Raw genomic sequence first — 19,930 nt, forward strand, 5'->3', positions numbered from 1 at the left:
TGTTAGCCAGGATGGTCTCGATCTCCTGATATCGTGATCCGCCCGTCTCGGCCTCCCAAAGTGCTGGGATTACAGGCTTGAGCCACCGCGCCCGGCCCAAGATATTTTTTAAAGAGCAGTATTTTAATTTTTATTTTCACTGAAGTTTAGAACCTATGTGACTTTTTTATATCATCTATCTTTTAAAAAATAAATTAGGACACATCCTTGAGGAATACTCTAAAAACTCCATCAAACTTCCAAACTTGAGGAAAATTGCCAAGTTATATGCACATCTTAAGATTTTTCTTCTATAAAGCCAAGAAATGTGAAATTTATTAGCAGTTCTCATGTACAGTTTTATGAAGAAAAGAAAAATGCAGAAGTTAGTGTTCCTATGGCAATGAAGCTTCAGTTCTGACTCCGTTCCCAGCTTTGCAACCAGCGAGCCACGGCTGTGGATTCCTCACACAACCAGACAGCTGGCGGAGCCTCCTAGGACTGAACAGTTGCTTCGACAAAAATCTTTGTTGAATTTGCTTTCCTATTTTTTTCTCTGTTAATTCTAAATTGTGTTAAAAAAAAAAAAACCCTCATATACTGATAACTTGATGGATTTTTCATAGAGCTTGCTTCCTTTCACATACATATAACTCATCTATTTTACATTTCCTTGTGCTTGACTTATGAATCAGCCTGCATTGTGTAGGATTGTATCATATCATTCAGAAAAAAGTGTGACAATCAGGTTAATCATCTCTGGAGCAGGAGCTCAAACTCTGATTGGCAACATTGCACTGAGGTCACATAACAGGTACCCCAGCTACCCAAAGCTGTATCTGCAATATCAATGGAGTAGTAGTGTTACACTTTAGAATTCAGTATTGGGTCTTTAGGATCAGATTTTAAGCCACAGCTAGAAATCTGTGACACAAAGATTTTTAAGCTGCATCACTTTGGATTAAGTTAAGATTTGATTCCCATATCTGTAAAAAATAGCAATTTATGTATGGGGGCTCAAAGTAGCTCCACCAAATCCACTTGTTATTCAATTGTTTATGAAGGGGAAGAGCTGTAAAAAGCAGGCACATAAAGGAGCAGATTTAATTCCAGTTACACAGAGTATAATTTAAGGGTGCTAGTTCTTTCTTTTCTTGAGCCATTGTTACAGGTTCATGTTAAGATGCCCCCACTCTTAGAGAAAATCTTTAAATTAACATAAGGTAAAATAGCATATTTTTTGGCATGCAGTTCTACGAGTTCTGACATATGTATACATACTAGAAGCACCACCACACTCAAGACACATACAGAACAATTCCCTCACCTCAAAACATTTTCTCACGCTCTCCATTTATAAATTTTCTCTGTCCCCACCTGTAACTCCTGGTAACCATTGATCTGTTTTGTGGCACTATAGTTTTGTATTTTTTTGAAAATGTAATATGCATAGCATTGTACAACGTGTAACCTTTTGAGATTGGTTTCTTTCACCAGGCACAATGCCTTTGAGATTTGTCCAAGTTGTTGCTCATTGTCTAGTTTGTTTCTTTTTATTGCCCCCTTGTCTTCTGTTTCATGGGTGTACCAGTTAGTCTATTCATTATCTGGTGAAGAACGTTTGGGGCTGTTTGCAGTTTCTGGTGATTATGAATAGAATAGAGGTGCTACAAATATTTGTGCACAGGTTTTTGTGTGAACATGAGACTTCATTTCAATTCTTTTTCTAAGAGTGGGGTTACTGGGTCATATAGTATGTGCATATGTAAATTTATAAGAAGCTGTCAAGCTTTTCCTGACTAGTTGTACCATTTTGCATTCCACAAGGCATAAATGACAGTTCAAAGATAAGGTTTTGATAATACTTGTTGGCATTAAGTCAGGGCCTTAAATATGGATCTTTTTTGTTGCTCTCTTCTCCCCTATTGTCTCTTAATCAGGAAGTTTTACAGTGGTTGAGGAACATTATTCAAATAAAAAAAGTACAAGCTTAAAAATAACTGAATAATGAGTCTTCTACCACCATGCCAAGGGCAGAGTTCTGCTTAAAGATGATTTGGAGACTGTGCTTGGGCTTGAGGTCCACTTGAAATTCCTTAGACTCTCTTTTTTTGGTCCTAGTTCAGATCTTAGAACTTCTAAACTCGTGATGTATCATGATGTATATACTGGCACAAAAAGAAAGATATTGGGGTGAAGGAGGAAAGAGAGGGAGAGAAAGAGAGAACGAAAGTAGAAGAGAAGGGGTGAAATAATTGGGTGTGTGGTTGCTAGGAAAAATACAGGATAGCTAGTTAAATTTGGACATCACATAAACAATACATACTTTTTCAGTGTGACATATATCTCAAATATTGCACAGGGCATACTTATATAAGCAATTATTTATTCTTTATCGGATATTAAAATTCAACTAGCAATTCTGTGCTTTTATTTGCAAAAATTGGCAACTCTAGTTGCGTTCCAGAAGGGTATTAAGTCTGTTTATCTATTCAGTTACATGGAATAAAAGAAATGGATGACCATCTCCCTTCTTTCCAGTGGCAGGTGCTGCCTGGTCCAAGACAGGAAGGCAAGAGAACCCATAGGTCATGAAAATTTACTTTTAAAGTACAGCCAAACTGCCCATTAGCAAGTTATAGTGTTATGTAAGTCTCATGCATGGACCAATTTGCTTAGTAACTTTTAGTGGGGGAACTAATAAAGGAAGTGGTTCAAGATAGAAGAATCTGAAGAATCACTTTCTTATCAGATGATACTTCTTTCTGGGTGCCTCTTTTCCACTTCATTTTCTTTCCTTTATTAATATGGAAAAATTAGAAAGATGAACTCAAATCTTTCCTCTGTCCTCTAGCAAAGATTCTGGTAAGGAAGTGTCAAGTCTGTGGAACAGACAAGAGAACTTTTATTGGTTGATTGACTTATTGCTTAAGTGTTGTGAAGAGATGGTCTATTGACAGATGCAACCTGGCATTTTGATAATATTAGGTGGTAGTAAGTAGGTGCCTAGAGACCTGTTGTAGCTTGTACATATGTTAAGGTTTTCCTCCTACCTATGAGAGAGAGTTGGCTCATGACTCAACAGCTCTGGGCTTCCCTGATCCTGGCCATGCACCTGGCTAGTGAAGTGAACAGCTCTGTTGGCTGGACTGCCACCCCACTTTCCTGGGTCCTTATTCTCTTTTGTATAGAGCAATGCCTGGCAACAAAGCCAGCAACTGTCCAACTGATAGAAACGGTTGAGTGCTTAGGCTTCATTAACAGATGTAGAGCACCCAGAAAAGAGGGGTGCTCTTTTCTGTATTAAGTGACAAATTTGCTTTATTTGTGCTGCAGAATACCCAGAGTATTGTGTTTAATTTGGGGACCATATTATACAGGTGGTACTTAAGATGCTGAAGAAATATAATGAGTTCAATAAGCTGCTGAAGTGAGAAACAGGTTAAGGAATTACATATGGTTGATTTGAAAAAGGAGGACTTGGCCGGGCGCGGTGGCTCAAGCCTATAATCCCAGCACTTTGGGAGGCCGAGACGGGCGGATCACGAGGTCAGGAGATCAAGATCATCCTGGCTAACCCAGTGAAACACCGTCTCTACTAAAAAATACAAAAAACTAGCCGGGCGAGGTGGCTGGCGCCTGTAGTCCCAGCTGCTCGGGAGGCTGAGGCAGGAGAATGGCGTGAACCTGGGAGGCGGAGCTTGCAGTGAGCTGAGATCCGGCCACTGCACTCCAGCCTGGGCGACAGAGCAAGACTCCGTCTCAAAAAAAACAAAAAACAAAAAACAAAAAAAAAAGAAAAAGGAGGACTCATAATCACACAAAGATTGTGTGATTATTCGTCTTCAGGTATCTTTCGTGCAGAATGAAGTTTAGATTTATTCTGTGATATCCTGCAATGGAGAGTCTTAACCTTTGTGAATCTGATAAATGCCTTTGACATTTGATGGAGAAAAATGTATACATTCACAATATGCATACACCTTAGAAATTTTTAGTAACCATATGCATACGTTTTAGGAAACCCTCAGTTGTACTGTCTTCCTAGAGGGTGAATACAGAAAGATCACAGCAGCAGATTTCAGTTTAGTAATAGAAGAACTTTCTAGTGATTTGAGCTTTCTGGAGCTGAAATAGGCTGCTTCAGGAGTTAATAAGCTCCCTATCCCTGGGCAGGTTTAAGCAGAGGCTGGGTGGTCCCTTGATGGTTATATTGAAGAAGACTCTCATAAATATGGTGGAGTTTTGGCTAGATTCTAATTCCTTTAAAGCCTTGAGAATCAATTAGATTCTATGAGTTTTATAGTAAAAGCCTCATATAACATGATTGGTCTATAACGCATATGGTAATCCTGTTCATAGACATTGGCATTCATGTATGGCTTTATGGAGTATTTGATTTATTTTAGGACTTCTGCTTGATTTCCTCTTGGTCTGCCTCATAATTTTCATTAGCTCCATTTGGAGATTTTTGGGGGTTTAGCTCTATGGATCAGTACCCATATTCATTGCAGTAATAAAGTTTTAAAACTGAAATATAAAGTCATGTGTTAGTTATCAAATTTCTTTAGCTCATTAGCTCCTAAAGAATAGAAACCGGAGTTTTTTAGGATGATCTTGTAGAGAGATCAGCTTGCTGGGGTTACCAAGGTCATTCTGTGACTCTCTGCCATCCTTTGCATAACTGTATTTTCAAGAACCTTTTAACTCAATCACTGTAATTACTTTACATTGTTTTGTTGGAGAGAGAGACATAGAGAAAGAAAAGAGATGTACTGTGATTTGGGGCCATTTTTAGCCATAGCTTCTTAATACAGAATGACTACATTGCTGAACCAAATGAACAGATTTAGTCTTCAGTTTCCAATCCTTGAGATTTCTCCTGACCCTAGAAGCAAAAGTATTGTTTAGTGATAATTATGTTTCTTCGGGTTTCCAGATCAATTTGGCATAGAGCATATCTACTTTGTTGTCCAGACAAGGCAGGGAGAATGAATGAATAAGATAATCCCCCAGAAAGAACCTCATTAAAAATAGAAACTGAGACATATATTGCCGCAGAAGCATTTGCTGTTATGTTATTAACAGGGACTCAGATGTGTGAGATATAGTTTTAATTTATATTTAAAATATACTGATGAAATATATTGCTAATCTTTTCATTCTTATGATCTGAGGGTTACTTGAGTGATTTCCAAGAGTAGATTCTCCCACAGGAAAACAGCCTGCTTCCCCAAATGCCAGCAATTTTGGGGCATTATCAAAAAGAGTATTAGAGTCAGGAGAACAATGTGTGGAATTCTGGAACCAGAAGAATAGCTAGAGAAGGTCCAGAAAAGGGCACCTGAACTGAATCAAGGGATTGTGGGTGCTGCCATCTGAGGACAATCTAAAAATATGTGCTCTCATCTGTCTGGCAATATGCAGGCGAAAGTGAAAAATGATTGATGCCTGTCAAATTATGAAAGTTATGTATAATTGGAACCAGACTTAAATGCAAATGAACTAACATATGTGAATGGGATTTAAATAGTTCCTGGCACATAGTAGGTGTTCAATAAATGTTAATTCCTTTCTTGTGCAAGCTTCTTTTGAAGTTTAAAAGAGGAAATCTTAACACAAATAAAAAATATATAATTTGCTGCAGGTAGTAAACACATGAAATTTGATACTGAAGGAGGTGATTTTGATGGAAAATGTGAAACTAGCTTTAAAATGGACTTGGATAAATCCAGAGATGATAAATATATAATGATTAGTTAAGGGAAATGAGTCTTTGGAGGCTGAGAGGACAACTTCTAACTTCAAAAAATAAGTTTTTTGTTTTCCTCAATATAAAAGACACATTTGTTAAATAGTTTTTTAAAAAAATAGATGAACAAAACAAAAAACCACTTAGGCTATCACCATTCAGAAATACCACTCTTAACATTTTATGTGTATAGTTACAGTATCTTTCCATGTAAATGAAGATATTTTATTAGAGGTACACAAATCTTGATAAACTTTTACTTAATGAAGTGAACATTTATTTTTCCATCTCCCTAAATATTATTCACAACACAATTTTATGTGATTAATATTCTTTAGTATGAAGAATGTCATATGGTTTATGCAATCAATCGTCTGTAGTTGGACCTTGATAATTTCCCCAAATTTTTCTATTGGAAGCAAAACTTGTGTATCTGTCTTTGTGTAGTTTTAAAAATATATTATTAGGTTGAATCCATAGAAATGAAATTGCTTGGTCAAAGAGCATGAACATATTTGAAGGTTTTAATAGGTATTGCCAAGTACTCTCAAGAAATGTTATAATAGCAATGTATACTGCCATCTCGGTTTATTAAAGTATTCATTTCCCCAAATCCTTTTCAAACCTGGATACATAAAAAGCCAATTTGCCAAGTTTATGTTTAAAATATGTTATAATTTTAATTTACATTAATTACTAGTAATGTGAGATTAAATATCAAATATTTTCAAATGTTATTATATTTGGGATAAGGGCATTCCCATCCTATGTACTTTAATGTTGTATTGATGTGCTTGCCTTTTTCTTATTAATTTGCAAAAATTTCTAAATGTTGCTGTGTAGTTGATTTTTAAAATGCCTTTTCTGTGTTTGAGAATTCTCCTTCATTTGAGTTCTGGCCAACTTTCTTACTACAGAAATCAACAAGATAGCCTGCTTCATTTTGTAAGGTCCTTCACAGTCATGGTGTTGCATGTGGTCTATTTCAACAAGTCATCTCCATCCGTCTGGGACTTCAGAAGTTGGAGCTAGGGATGCAGAGAAGCGTGGAAAAACGGGAATTTATTCTGGTAATGTGGCAGGTCAAGCAGTGTCAGCAGGTGTACCTAATGTTCCATGCTTAGCCTCATTGGTGGTGTTGTCCTCAGCAGATGGGATCTGTGATACCATTTTGATTGTGATTCTGGCTGCCTAGCCTCTCATTTTTAATATAGTTGTTTTAAAAGTCAGGTTTATTAGGGTGTTTACATGTAGTAATATTCAAGAATATTGTTTGATGAGTTTTGACAAATGCATAACATTTTATAATCAAGATATAGACTATTTGCTTGTTTATTGGCTATTTAACATGAGCCAGGCATGAAATGACTCACCTACGTTCTTTCACTTAAAACATATCACAACTTCTTGTTGTTGGTTCTATTATTTATATTTCACCAAACATATATTCTATAACTTGCCCCAAGTAACACTGTGGTTGGTGGCTGAGCCAAGATATAAACCTACAGTCATTTCTCCTCTTCTGCACTGCTTCAACAAATCAAGGCATTGTCATTTGTTAAAATGCTCATTACCTAGATATCCATTTGGAAGTGTATTTTTTCCACATTACTCCTATTTGAAATCTCCAATATTCAGAAACAGACCCTAAAACAAGATTCCACCACATGTAATTTCATTTTGGCATTTGCTACTGAATTCTCTGGAAATAATAGTTGGACATACAAAGTATTTGTGTTATGTGCATATCAGAGGTCAGTGAATAAATCAACATGTGTTTAATGAATTCAATAATGTACACAGTAGACTACTAAGGTAAGAAATTATAAGTGGAGGAAATATATGGTCTTAGTTCTTAATCTAGTTGGTGCTAGTTGGTGGAAAAACAAGTGGAAATTGATTAGTTAGTTTACTATAAAAGATTCTTTATGTCCCAGGGTTTAACTACGTGAGAGAGAAAAATATAGTTCTTAATGGGGGGAAGAAAGGATTTGAGCTGTATGTTAAACAAGACATGGATTTGGAAGGGATAGAGAGGAGAAGTTTTTCCCATGAAGAGGTCAAGAGAGTGAGGGGTGAGAATGAACGAGGCACATATATAAGACAGATACTAACTAAAGTAGAGAACTTGAGCCAGAGGGTAGGAAGAAATGAAGCTGAATAAACACATGTTATAGAAGAACTTGTATACCAATGAAAGAAATCTGGGTTTGATTCAATAGCAATTAAGACACCATTATACACCTTGAAGTCAGAATGATTATTCAGAAACCATAATCTGTGTTCTCCAAAAGGTACATTAAGATGATGTTGAACTATAGAAGTCCCTTAAACACAAGTATTATATAAAGATTTATCAAAATGTAATTTATTTTCCTTCCTAACAGCCTTTTTTTTTTTTGGACTAACCCTTGCCATTTATATCTGTGACTCCTTCCTCTTACGGAAGAAGAAAGGAAGGCCCAAAGATGTTAAGTGACTTCTGCAAAGTCTTCAGCTAATTTGTGGTAACATCAGGACTAGATATACATCACCTAATGACTGGCTGAGCACACATATCCTCAAATCTCTGGTTTCCAAAATCTGTGCTGAGAAGCAATAGGATAGAATGACACAGACCTTGGACTCTCTGGGCTCAAAAGCCTGTTTTGTTACTCAGTAGCTTCTTACCTTAGGCATCTATGTTAATTTCCCAGTCCCCTGTTTTCTTCATCAGTTCATTGTGGGTGGTAATAACAACAGTGTATAAACCTCATGGGCTACTGGGAAAATTAAAATAGTATACACACACACACACACACACATATATATATGTACACACATAATACTTAGAATAGCACTTCGTACATCTCTTGGAGAAACAGGTGCAATAAAAGCCGAGTCAAGAGCCATATGCAAAAATGAAACAATGAAAGTCTTCTTCATTGAAAACAAATCATATAATATTATTCTCTTCATTTTAAGTTTTTGACTGATACATCATTTTAAGATTTTTATCATCACTGTGTAGTAGGGAGAGTATGGTCTTGTGGTCAACTCCCTCATCTGAAGTAGGAGCAACACTTACACACCCTATCAGGTTGTCTTCAAAGTGAAAGGAAATATTGTATATGAAGTTGAGTGTGTGCCACCTCGGAGAAACTCAGCAAATGTTAACTCTCTTTTCATCATTTCTTGTGTCTATTAGTGATTGATAGGAGATAAACAAATGATGGAACAGCATGTACATGTTGATGAAAACCTTAGAAGCAATTCATAACTTGTATGTTTACTGTGTGTATGTGTATGTTTTCTGAATATAGTTGTACATGTGTCTTCTTCCTCACTTTGATTTTCTATAATATGCCATTTAATAGGCTCCTTGAGTTTCTCTCTATGTACATTTTTTTGTAAGTTAAAGAAAGGCAAGAAGTCATTAGACTGTATTGTGGAGGATTTTCCAAAAGACACTGTTTATGGTAACTGTCTCCCCATTACTTTAAGAAGGAAAAAGGGTAAAATTTTTACCTAACGTTTTGTTTTAAAATACTGTACATTGCCTAGAGTATATTAACCAAAATAACATTGTATTGGGCAGTGAAATTTGGCTGTAAAAATATTTCAGTTGCTAAGTATTACTAAACTTTTGTTTGGCCTTAGGTAGTTAGGCCAACAGTGACTAATGTCTCTGCTTTTCTGAGTGGATTCTAAGGAAAAACAAGCTAACAAGAGAATAGGCTGTGTTTTGGATCCTATACCCTTGGGGCAATGTTTCCAGAGGAAAAGAGTCAATAGGACTCAACTTGGGTCCTATTTTGCAGGATGATGGGGGTTTCTAGGATGGAGGCATCATATGAGGATAAAGCCCTTGCTAGAAGTAGGAGGAAATGTCTTGCTGAGAAGATGTTCATAGATGTCAGTCTAAGAAAGCCATCCTATATATCAGTAACCACATCCCCACAGAGGGAGAAGAGCTGACACTGCAAGTGCCATGCTCTGAGACTAGATGGTAGAGCAGGTGCTCCATGCCATCTTGTTAACTACCTCTGTTCTTTCTTCTTCTATGGTTTTTTTTTTTTTTTTTTTTTTTAATAAACAACATTATGTTGAGGGTTTTTGTTGTTGTTTGTTTGGTGCATTTGGTACTTTTTGGGAAGGATTTATTTATTTATTTATTTATTTATTTATTTATTTTTGAGACGGAGTCTCGCTCTGTCGCCCAGGCTGGAGTGTAGTAGCGAGATCTCGACCCACTGCAAGCTCCGCCTCCCGGGTTCACACCATTCTTCTGCCTCAGCCTCCGTAGTAGCTGAGACTACAGGCGCCCATCACCACGCTCGGCTAATTTATTTTTGTATTTTTAGTAGAGACGGGGTTTCACCGTGTTAGCCAGGATGGTCTCCATCTCTGACCTCGTCATCTGCCCGCCTTGGCCTCCCAAAATGCTGGGATTACAGGCGTGAGCCACCGCGCCTGGTAGGAAAGAGTTTTATAAGCAATTTTCTTTTCTATCTAGAAGCCTTCTATAACACATACCCAACAATAGAGCCATCGTTTCTATATCAATACGTGCTCACAAACTTCTTCATATGCTCCACATGGGAATGGGAGATGGAGGTACCGAGGAGAGGTTACATCGGCATCCACATTTTCAATTTGACATATCCCAGTTCAAGAAACAAGAAACATAGATTGCCTATTCTAATAAAAGAAAAATCCCTACCCCCAAAGAACACAGAATATAAGCAAGTAGAAACATACTTTTTAAAATTGTTTTCAGAATTATGAAAATTAATAGTAGGAAATACTTCTTTTAATTTATAGTAGCATCAAAAATGATAAAGCACTTATAGATAAATTTAACAAAGAAGTACAAAACATGTATACTGAGAACTACAGAATATTGTTGAACAAAATTAAAGAAAATTTAGGTAAATGGAAAGACATATTGTGTTCATGAAGTTGAAAACAGTATTGCTTAGATGGTGATATTTCCTCCTCTCACTTAAAGCCACATGTATTCTCATATCATACACAAAAGAGTGAAAATGTAAGAATAAATATTTCTTCGCTTTGCTAATCGCACAATTATTGGAGAGAAGCAATCTTAATGTGATTATTTTGAAGACCATAGGTAAGAAAAGATGAAGTTGTTAATGTAGCAGTGAATAAATAAAAGTATGAAAGTTTCCAAAATAGAGCAATAGAGAATGGGTGAGGAAATAGCATAGTGAGGGAGTCCTGACACCTAATCCTTAGAACACTGTGTTCAGTACTTACTAAAGCTAGCACAACTGGGGAATCTTTGACATATTTATCAGTCATCTGATTCTTGGATTCCTTATCTGTAAAATGGGGATAATAATAATACTAATTTGTTTTATAGGATTGTTGTGTGGATTAAAGGTTATCATAAATGTTAGCTGTATTTTTATGTTCTGTAGCTATTTTATTTGCTAGAGTATTATTGATATAGTTAATAATTTCTTCACTTGAATAATGTTATCTCTCAAAAACTTTTAAAATACACATTCACTTAAATCCTATTAGAAAACATATAGTTTAATTTTCAAAAATATGCACAGAGAAAAGCAGTAAAATAGAGTTCAAATTATTTGTTATTTTGAAACAATCAGTTGACTAAATTTACCCGGAGGGAAGGGTGTCCTAGTTTCGATATTTAAGGAAAGCAGGTTAAAACAAATACACTGATAATAGAAATATACAACTCTGGAAAATTTTTGCCCAAGAATAAATGCCTAGGGGTGTGTCCAGGGCATTGCGCAGGGATGCCTTTATTGCTTAAGTTTGCTGTTTTCAGAAATTATTCACTACCAGTGTATGAGGCATAGAGGCATCCAGTTATACACCAGGTTTAAATATTGATAAATCATAAAAAAGACATCGTTTTACATGGGGGAAAATGTATTCAACATTTTTCCCTGAGTAAAGTATGCAGAAAACCTGCTTAAATGGGGCATATAATTTTTAATGACTCAGGCCTTTAGTCCTCGGAAATGAACCAAGTGTGATAAATAAGATGGAAACTGGTGAATATTGAGTGTCTAGTCATCACATTATGAGATTTGAAATCACCTGAGAATGTATATGAAAGGTAGTAGCTTGAAAGAATTAGTCTTTAGTCTAACTGACTTTGAACAATGTGGAATAAATGGAATAAAGTTGATTATAGTTAAATAACAAAAAAAACCTCTTCCTAAAAATTCAGAGATAGTGATGTGATAATAAAAAACAGTGTAAAGTTTACATGTTATAAAAATAAATCAGCTTCACATAGAAATTATTTTGGGGTCGGTTTTCTTTAACCCACATATTATTGACAAGAAAATGTGTCTTCACCTTGCACCTTTTCTTTTGATAACTTTTGACCTTTGATTTTTCAAATGCCTATGAGTTTACACATAGGTAGGCTGCTCTTATTTTGTTCTTATTTCACTGGCTATTCTTAGGAGGAAATCTTCCCTAGTTAGCCCAAAAGAAACAAGACTTGTGCATCATTAAGAACAAATGAATGCAGTAATTCTTTTAGTTAATAAGATATAATAACTTAAAAATATATTAATGCTGTCCCTGAAGATCATAAAGAAGAGAGAATGTGGAAAATTAAAGAATTAGGTAAATCAAAGGAGCCTAAAATGAGCAGGTAACTAGTGAAGAAAAAAATTAAATATATTGTATACACAATTGATTTTAGTATAGCACCAATGGTGCATCAATGCAAAAAGAACTGTATCCAGGGAGCTTAATCTACTGTCGCTCTGTGGGCATCCAGTCTTTTAGGATTTTGAAATATTAAATAGCATAAGTAGATCAACAAGAAAATGTACTTTAAAATACAGTAAAAAAGGAATGTGGTGAATGATCACACTGCTCTTATGAAATATTTTTGATAGGTGATATAATTAGAATAGCAATTTTCAATTTTGGCTTTGAGACAGCATTATGAGCTAATCACAGATTCATTTACAACCATAAACATGTAAAATTATTTAAAGTTAGGCATGATTTTAAGAATAAAACAAAAGATAAGGAATCAAAGCTTTAGAAAGATTCAGAATCACAGAGGTAAGGTCAAAAGGTTTTATAGCAATTCCCAAATATAAGACCATAAAAATCAAGAAAATGGACATTTAACAAATCAAAATTAGATCTATTGAGAAGAAAGAATTGAGAGTTATGCCAAAAACTACAGAAAAATTTTAATATTTATGAAAAGTCTCAGAGTTCATAATATAGAAGAAACACCAGTTCATCTTGAAAAAATAGAGTTGAAGATTGCAATGCATGTTGATTAAATAAATTTCACACAAATTATTTTTTTATTGTAAAAATATTCTCAAGCATGTTTCACTATTTTTTAATAGAGAAAAGCAAAGGAAAGGGTAGTCTTTATTGCAAATGCAAACCAACTATTTGCTTATATTCTGGGGAAAACATTGACTACATTTATAAAATATAAAGTTAGTCCACTTAAATTTTCTGATTTATAAAAAAATACACATGAAGTGCAGAAATACATAAGCATATACGCACACATACATCTGTTTGTGTGTGTGTGCATGCTAGTATTATTTTCCTAGCATAAAACCCAAATTCTGGATTTTTGAATGGCAATTAAAAAGAAATTTAAAAGTTCATACGTTCCGTTCAATATTGTTTAACATTTAAAACTTTTTGTTTCATCCCAAGTATGGACTTCACAGATGCAGTCTCACTGTTTATAAAATGAGTATAAAAATCTTTACCTTATATGATTGTGTATGAACTAGGGAAATATATGTAAAACAATTAGTACAGTGCCAGGCATAAAGTAAATTTTTTATAAAGGTGTATATTATTAAAATAAATGATTGCTTAAGCTCAGGAGTTTGAGGCTGCAGTGAGCTATAATTGCACTACCGCACTCCAGCTTGGGTAGCAGAAGGGGATCCTGTCTCAAAAAAAAAAAAAACGTATTATGAGAATTGGGAAATTAAATGCTTATACTACTAGAGATGCTTTTACTACTGACACAGAATGATAAACATACTACAGCCACTACAAAGGAAGAGCTAAACATGAAAAAATTATATTTTAAATTTGATAAATTGGCATTATTTAAAATAAACTTTGGGCGCCGTGGCTCATGCGTGTAATCCCAGCACTTTGGGAGGCCTAGGAGAGCAGATCACTTGAGCCCGCGAGTTTGAGACCAGTCTGTGCAATGTGGCAAAATCCTGTGTCTACTCAAAATACAAAAATTATCTGGGCATGGTGTTGCATGGCTGTACTCCCAGGTATTCAGAAGGCTGAGGTGGGTGGATCGCTTGAGCCCAGGAGTCCAGGCTGCAGTTAGTAATGATCATACCACTGCACTTCAGCCTGGGAGACAGAGGAGACCCTGTCTCAAAAGGAAAAAGCAGACAAACCAAAACCCCAAAACTTTACTGTTAGCAAAAATTTCTAATATTTATGGCTAATTTATTGAGTTAATTGACAGATGTTTGTTTTGGCCATTCTATACAGTACTTGCAACTCTACTGAAAGGAATTAGAAAGTTTATTGCAAGCTTTCCAATTGCATGCATACATACCTGTTCCTCAAAGTATATTAACTGATTTCTCCAAAAGACCAATTAACAAATATTCTAACATTTGTGGCAGATTAAATATGGATTCCGGGTTATTAGAAGTGTAGAGATTTATATGCATCATAGGTAGATAAAGACATGATGAAGTTAAAGATTTTATTGCCTAGAAATACATATTTTCTAGATCTATTCAGGAAATTAGCTGCATATATGTGAAACTGTTATCATCTGCTCTACATTTTTCCATCTGGGCCAAAGGATAGTATCCATCCAATCTCTTGCTAAAACATAATGCACTATAGTTTGCTATTCTCTATATCTACTAGTCTAGTAATTCTATTAAAATAGATAGTTGCTTGGGCCAGATATTCCTTCATTCATTTACTCACTCAATGATAATTTCTAAAGATACACAAGGATGTATTATTAGTGAATGTATGACGGAATTTAGTGACTGTCATTTTCTAAGTGCTTGCAAGGTGTCAGTTCTGTAAGCATTCCATAATTTTGCTGGTCTATAATTTTCAGAATTTAATGTTGAGCTTTTCTTTGAGGCGGAGTCTCGCTGTGTCGTCCGGACTGGAGTGCAGTGGCCGGATCTCAGCTCACTGCAAGCTCCGCCTCCCGGGTTTACGCCATTCTCCTGCCTCAGCCTCCCGAGGAGCTGGGACTACAGGCGCCCGCCACCTCGCCCGGCTAGTTTTTGTATTTTTTTTTAGTAGAGACGGGGTTTCACCGTGTTCGCCAGGATGGTCTCGATCTCCTGCCCTCGTGATCCGCCCGTCTCGGCCTCCCAAAGTGCTGGGATTACAGGCTTGAGCCACCGCGCCCGGCCTAATGTTGAGCTTTTAAAATCTCCATAATGTTTTCTCTATTTTGTTTTTGACTGTTGAACAGAATATTTTATCCCCTGAACAAGTAACTATGAAGACTAAGGATAAAATATATAGTCAGATTTTGTCAAAATTCTAAGATATTCAACAAATAAATATTAATTTTTCCTTTAAACAATAAAATCTAGTTTTTGGTGCTTTCTTTTCTAGGTTCGCCAAAATCGAGAGCGTAGTTTTAGAGGTGGCCTTTCTGGATTTGAATCCCACTTCAACTGTTATACATTTTAGTTACTTCCTAGGTAATTGTGAATATTTTAATACTTGTGTCGCAGGGTTGTTGCAAATAGACTAAGGTTTTCATAAAGCATTTGATACAAGATATGGAACATTGAGCAGTCCTCTGTTCAGCTTTTCTAAACTCCTCGCTTCTAGCAGTGGTGCAGATTTTGGGCCAGAAGTAACCCTGGGCTATGAGATTGCAATTGTTTTGGGGATGAGAGTGAAATGAAGGTTTGGGGTAAGATACAAATTGATGGGATTGTCACTACCAAGCAGTCCAGGGAAATGGGAGAAAGAGCCATGCAAAGAAGATAGAAGGTTAGGTAGACAGAGTAAGAGCTGAGAATGTTGGGGTCCACATATAAGAGATGAAGTGTTATTATTGAAATAGGGTTAGGTTGGTTGGTAGCTTTACTCAAGCTGAGAAAATCCAGATATGTTGTTTGTAACTGAATGAGGAGAGATGCCAGTGTGAGTTTTTTAACAGCCAACAGTTTATCATACACTAGTCTTGAGCAGCTTTAATCTGAATTCATCTCCCTAGGACAGGAGGAAGTAAGGAGATCTTATGTCCTTTCTTATTCAGAACTGCCACAACCCCCATCCCTCACCAGTCAGACCCCACATCACACCGGTGGCCCAGCTGGAATACTGACATCAGCTAATTCCATTATATTCTTGTCGTTTTTGACATTGCCAGAAAACGTAATCTCTCATTCTTTCCAATCCCAATAGTGTTTTCTCTGGGCCTCCTAACCCCATATTCTTTCTGTCCACAAATCTCCTTTTCAGTTGCAACCCCCATCCAATTTTAAACAACTCCCACATTTTCAATACTGAGGTTAGTCATTAATTGAGCTGTAACGGGTATATATTGTCTACTAACTGTTTTGGAAAGTCACTTTGACACTTACCCAATATTATAGGCATGCACTCATCCTTCCCATGATCCTTTTCCTTCCATATACTTTAGAATGTTCTTCCTTGATAGAATGTAAGCTCTATGAGGGCACGTGGTTTTGTTTTATTCACTAATGTGGATCAAGTAACCATAGCAGTGCCTCTCATATAGTAGGTGTTCAATAAATAAGCATTGAATAAATGAATTTAATGAGCATACATTCAACAAATATGTGGTCATATGACAACATGACGATGAATGAGTACATTAACATTTTCCCTTGTGGAGTTTACATTCTAATGTGTAAATGCCAGAAGGCCATGACAAACAGACAATAACCATGTAAACACATATAATTCCATACATTCATTAATCTATGGGGAAAATAAATCACATTAAGGAAATAGTGACTGGTAGAAAGAATTTTGGTTATTTTAGATAGACTGGTTAAGACAATTCTCGGGGAAGCAAATCTGGGCAGAATACTGATGTGATGCAAAATGAAGATTTTGGACACAAAAAGACTTGGGAATAGGCAGGAGTAGCAAACAGAGAATATAAAGGTCTTGATGTGGCAAAATGTTTTATGCATTTGAGAGAAAGAGTGGTTGGAGATAATGTTAGGGAGATGAGGAAAGGCCATGTTGTGCAGGTCTTACAGGTTATCTATACCGGGGGTCCCCAACCCCTGGGCCTTGGACGGATACCGATACCAGTCTGTGGCCTATTAGAAACTGGTGGCACAGCAGGAGGTGAGCAGCGGGCTAGCGAGCATTACCTCCTGAGCTCTGCCTCCTGTCAGATCAGTGGTGACGTTAGATTCTCATAGGACAGGAACCCTATTGTGAACTGCTCATGCAAGGGATCTAGGTTGCACTCTCCTTATGATAATGTAATGCCTGATGATCTGAAGTGGAACAGTTTCATCTCCAAACTACCCCCACTCTACCCCTTCCCATGGAAAAATTGTCTTCCTTGAAACCAGTCCCTGGGGCCAAAAAAATTAGGGACCACTGATCTACAGGATTTTCATTTTATTTAAATGTGATGTGAAGGCATGGGAACGTTTGGAAAAGTCTCATGATCTTATTTAGGATGATAAAATAATGAATTGAAAAGCTACTTGGTGAAGAGAGAAAGCAGAGACCAGCAAGGAGGCTATTGTAACATCAAATGACAAATGACGGTGGACTGAGCCGGAGTGGTGGCAGTGGAGTAGAATCAGATTCTGGATAATCTTTGAAGATGGATTTGATGTGGTAAGAGAAAGAGAGGAATTAAGAATGAGTCTTAGATTCCTCAGCTGAGCTGGGGAAATCCGTTTTACTATTAGTGTTCCCTCGGGAAGAGAATGAGCTAATGCATTTGGGGAAAATATTATTGCTTCCTGAAAACTCAAAAGAAAATGATCATTAAAAAAAAAAAAAAAACTATTGTATCCTTTGTTTTCTCTTAACGTTTTTTTAGAATCTCCCAGTCTTTTATTTTGAAAAATGTTAGCTTCAATAAGAATTTGAAAAAAATAGTACAACCATATAGCCTTTACCTATGTTCACTAATTACTAACATTTTGCCACATTTGCTTTCTGTATCTTTTCACATACACACAAAAACACACACAGTTTTTCTCTGAAATATTTGAAAGTATGTTGCAGACATCATGAAACTGCACTACTAATATTTCGGTATGTATTTACACATATTTACTGAGAACAAGAAAATTTTCTTATACAAATACAAGACCAGAGAAATTTTACATAGCTACAATGCTTTTAATCTAATATATAGCCTATATTGAAATTTTCTCAGTTGTTCAAATACTGTTATTTTTTTCTCTTGAGTCATTCAATGATCAAGTTATGTCTTTTTAATCACTATTAATCTGGGGAGAGGTTGGCAAACTTTCTGTGATGGCTCAGATAGTAAATATTTTGGGTTTTGTGGGCTACCCCATATATTTTCTGTTGCAGTTACTCAGATCTGCTATTGCAGCACAAAAGGAGCCATAGACAATATGTAAACGAATGAATGTGGCTGTGGCCGATACACTTTTTTTTTTTTTTTTTTGAGATGGAATTTTGCTGTTGTTGCCCAGGCTGGAGCGCAATGGCACAATCTCAACTTACTGCAACCTCTGCCTTCCAGGTTCAAGCGATTCTCCTGCCTCAGCCTCCCAAGTAGCTGAGATTACAGGCATCCACCACCATGCCTGGCTAATTTTTATTTTATTTTATTTTATTCTTTTTTAGTAGAGGCGAGGTTTCACCATGTCGGCCAGGCTGGTCTCAAATTCCTGACTTCAGGTGATTCACCCTCCTTGGCCTCCCAAAGTGCTGGGATTACAGATGTGAGCCACTGCACCCAGCCAACTTCTTTATGGCCTCTGAGGTTTGAATTTCATATAAAATTCATGATTCACAAAATATTATTCTTCCTTTGATTTTTTCCAACAATTTTAAATATAAAAATCATTCCTAGTTTGTCGATTGTATAAAATCAGGCAGCAAACTGGATTTATCCTATGGCCTATGGTTTGCTAATCTCTGATCTAGAGCAACACTCTTTGTTTTTTTGGGGGGGGCGGGGGTTCTGTAACGATATTGTCATTTTTGAAAAGTCCAGGCCTATGGTCATGTTCTGATTTTTTTCTTCACTATTAAATACAGGTTTAGCTTTTTGGCAAGAATACTACAAAAATGGTATTGTGTTTTTCTCAGTGCATTGCATGTCAAGAAGTATAAATGATGTCAATTTATCCTGTCATTTGTGAAGCTCTCATCCTTTAATTCAGTTTTATGACTATAAGATAATATTTCTTATTGATCTAAATGTATCCATACATGTTCTCATAAACATGAATTTTATAGTGGAAAACCTACATTTTTCCAAAAATTAAATTTTTTATTTTATTTCTATTTTTTTAACTTTCATTTTAAGTTCAGGGGTACATGTGCAGGTTTGTTACCTAGGTAAACTTGTGTCATGGGGTTTGTTGCACAGATTATTTCATCATCCAGGTATTAAGCCTAATACCCATTAGTTGTGTTTCCTGATCCTCTCTCTGCTTCCACCCTCCACCCTCTGATGGGCCCCAATGTATGTTGTTTCCCTCTATACGTCCATGTTTTTTCATCATTTAGCCCCCTCTTATAAGTGAGAACATGCAGTATTTGTTTTTCTGTTCCTGTGTTAGTTTGCTGAGGATAATGGCCCCCAGCTCCATCCATGTCCCTGCAAAGGACATGATCTCTTTCTTTTTTATGACTGCATAGTATTCCAATATGGAGCTATAATTGGTATATTTTATTTACTGATTGTTTCGGAAAGTCGCCACAAATGTATATATGTACCATATTTTCTTTATCCAGTCTGTCATTGATGGGCATTTAAATTGAGTCCATGTCTTTGCTATTATGAATAGTGCTGCAGTGAACATATGCATGCATCTGTCTTTATAATAGAATGATTTATATTCCTTTATACTCAGTAATGAGATTGCTGGGTCAAATAGTATTTCTGTTTTTAGTTCTTTGAGGAATCATCACACTGTCTTCTACAATGGCTGAACTAATTTACACTCCCCCAAGAGTGTATAAGTGTTCCTTTTCTCCACAATC

Source organism: Colobus angolensis, unplaced genomic scaffold (genome assembly GCF_000951035.1).
Source record: "Colobus angolensis palliatus isolate OR3802 unplaced genomic scaffold, Cang.pa_1.0 Scaffold292, whole genome shotgun sequence".
NCBI classification, from domain to species: Eukaryota; Metazoa; Chordata; class Mammalia; order Primates; family Cercopithecidae; genus Colobus; species Colobus angolensis.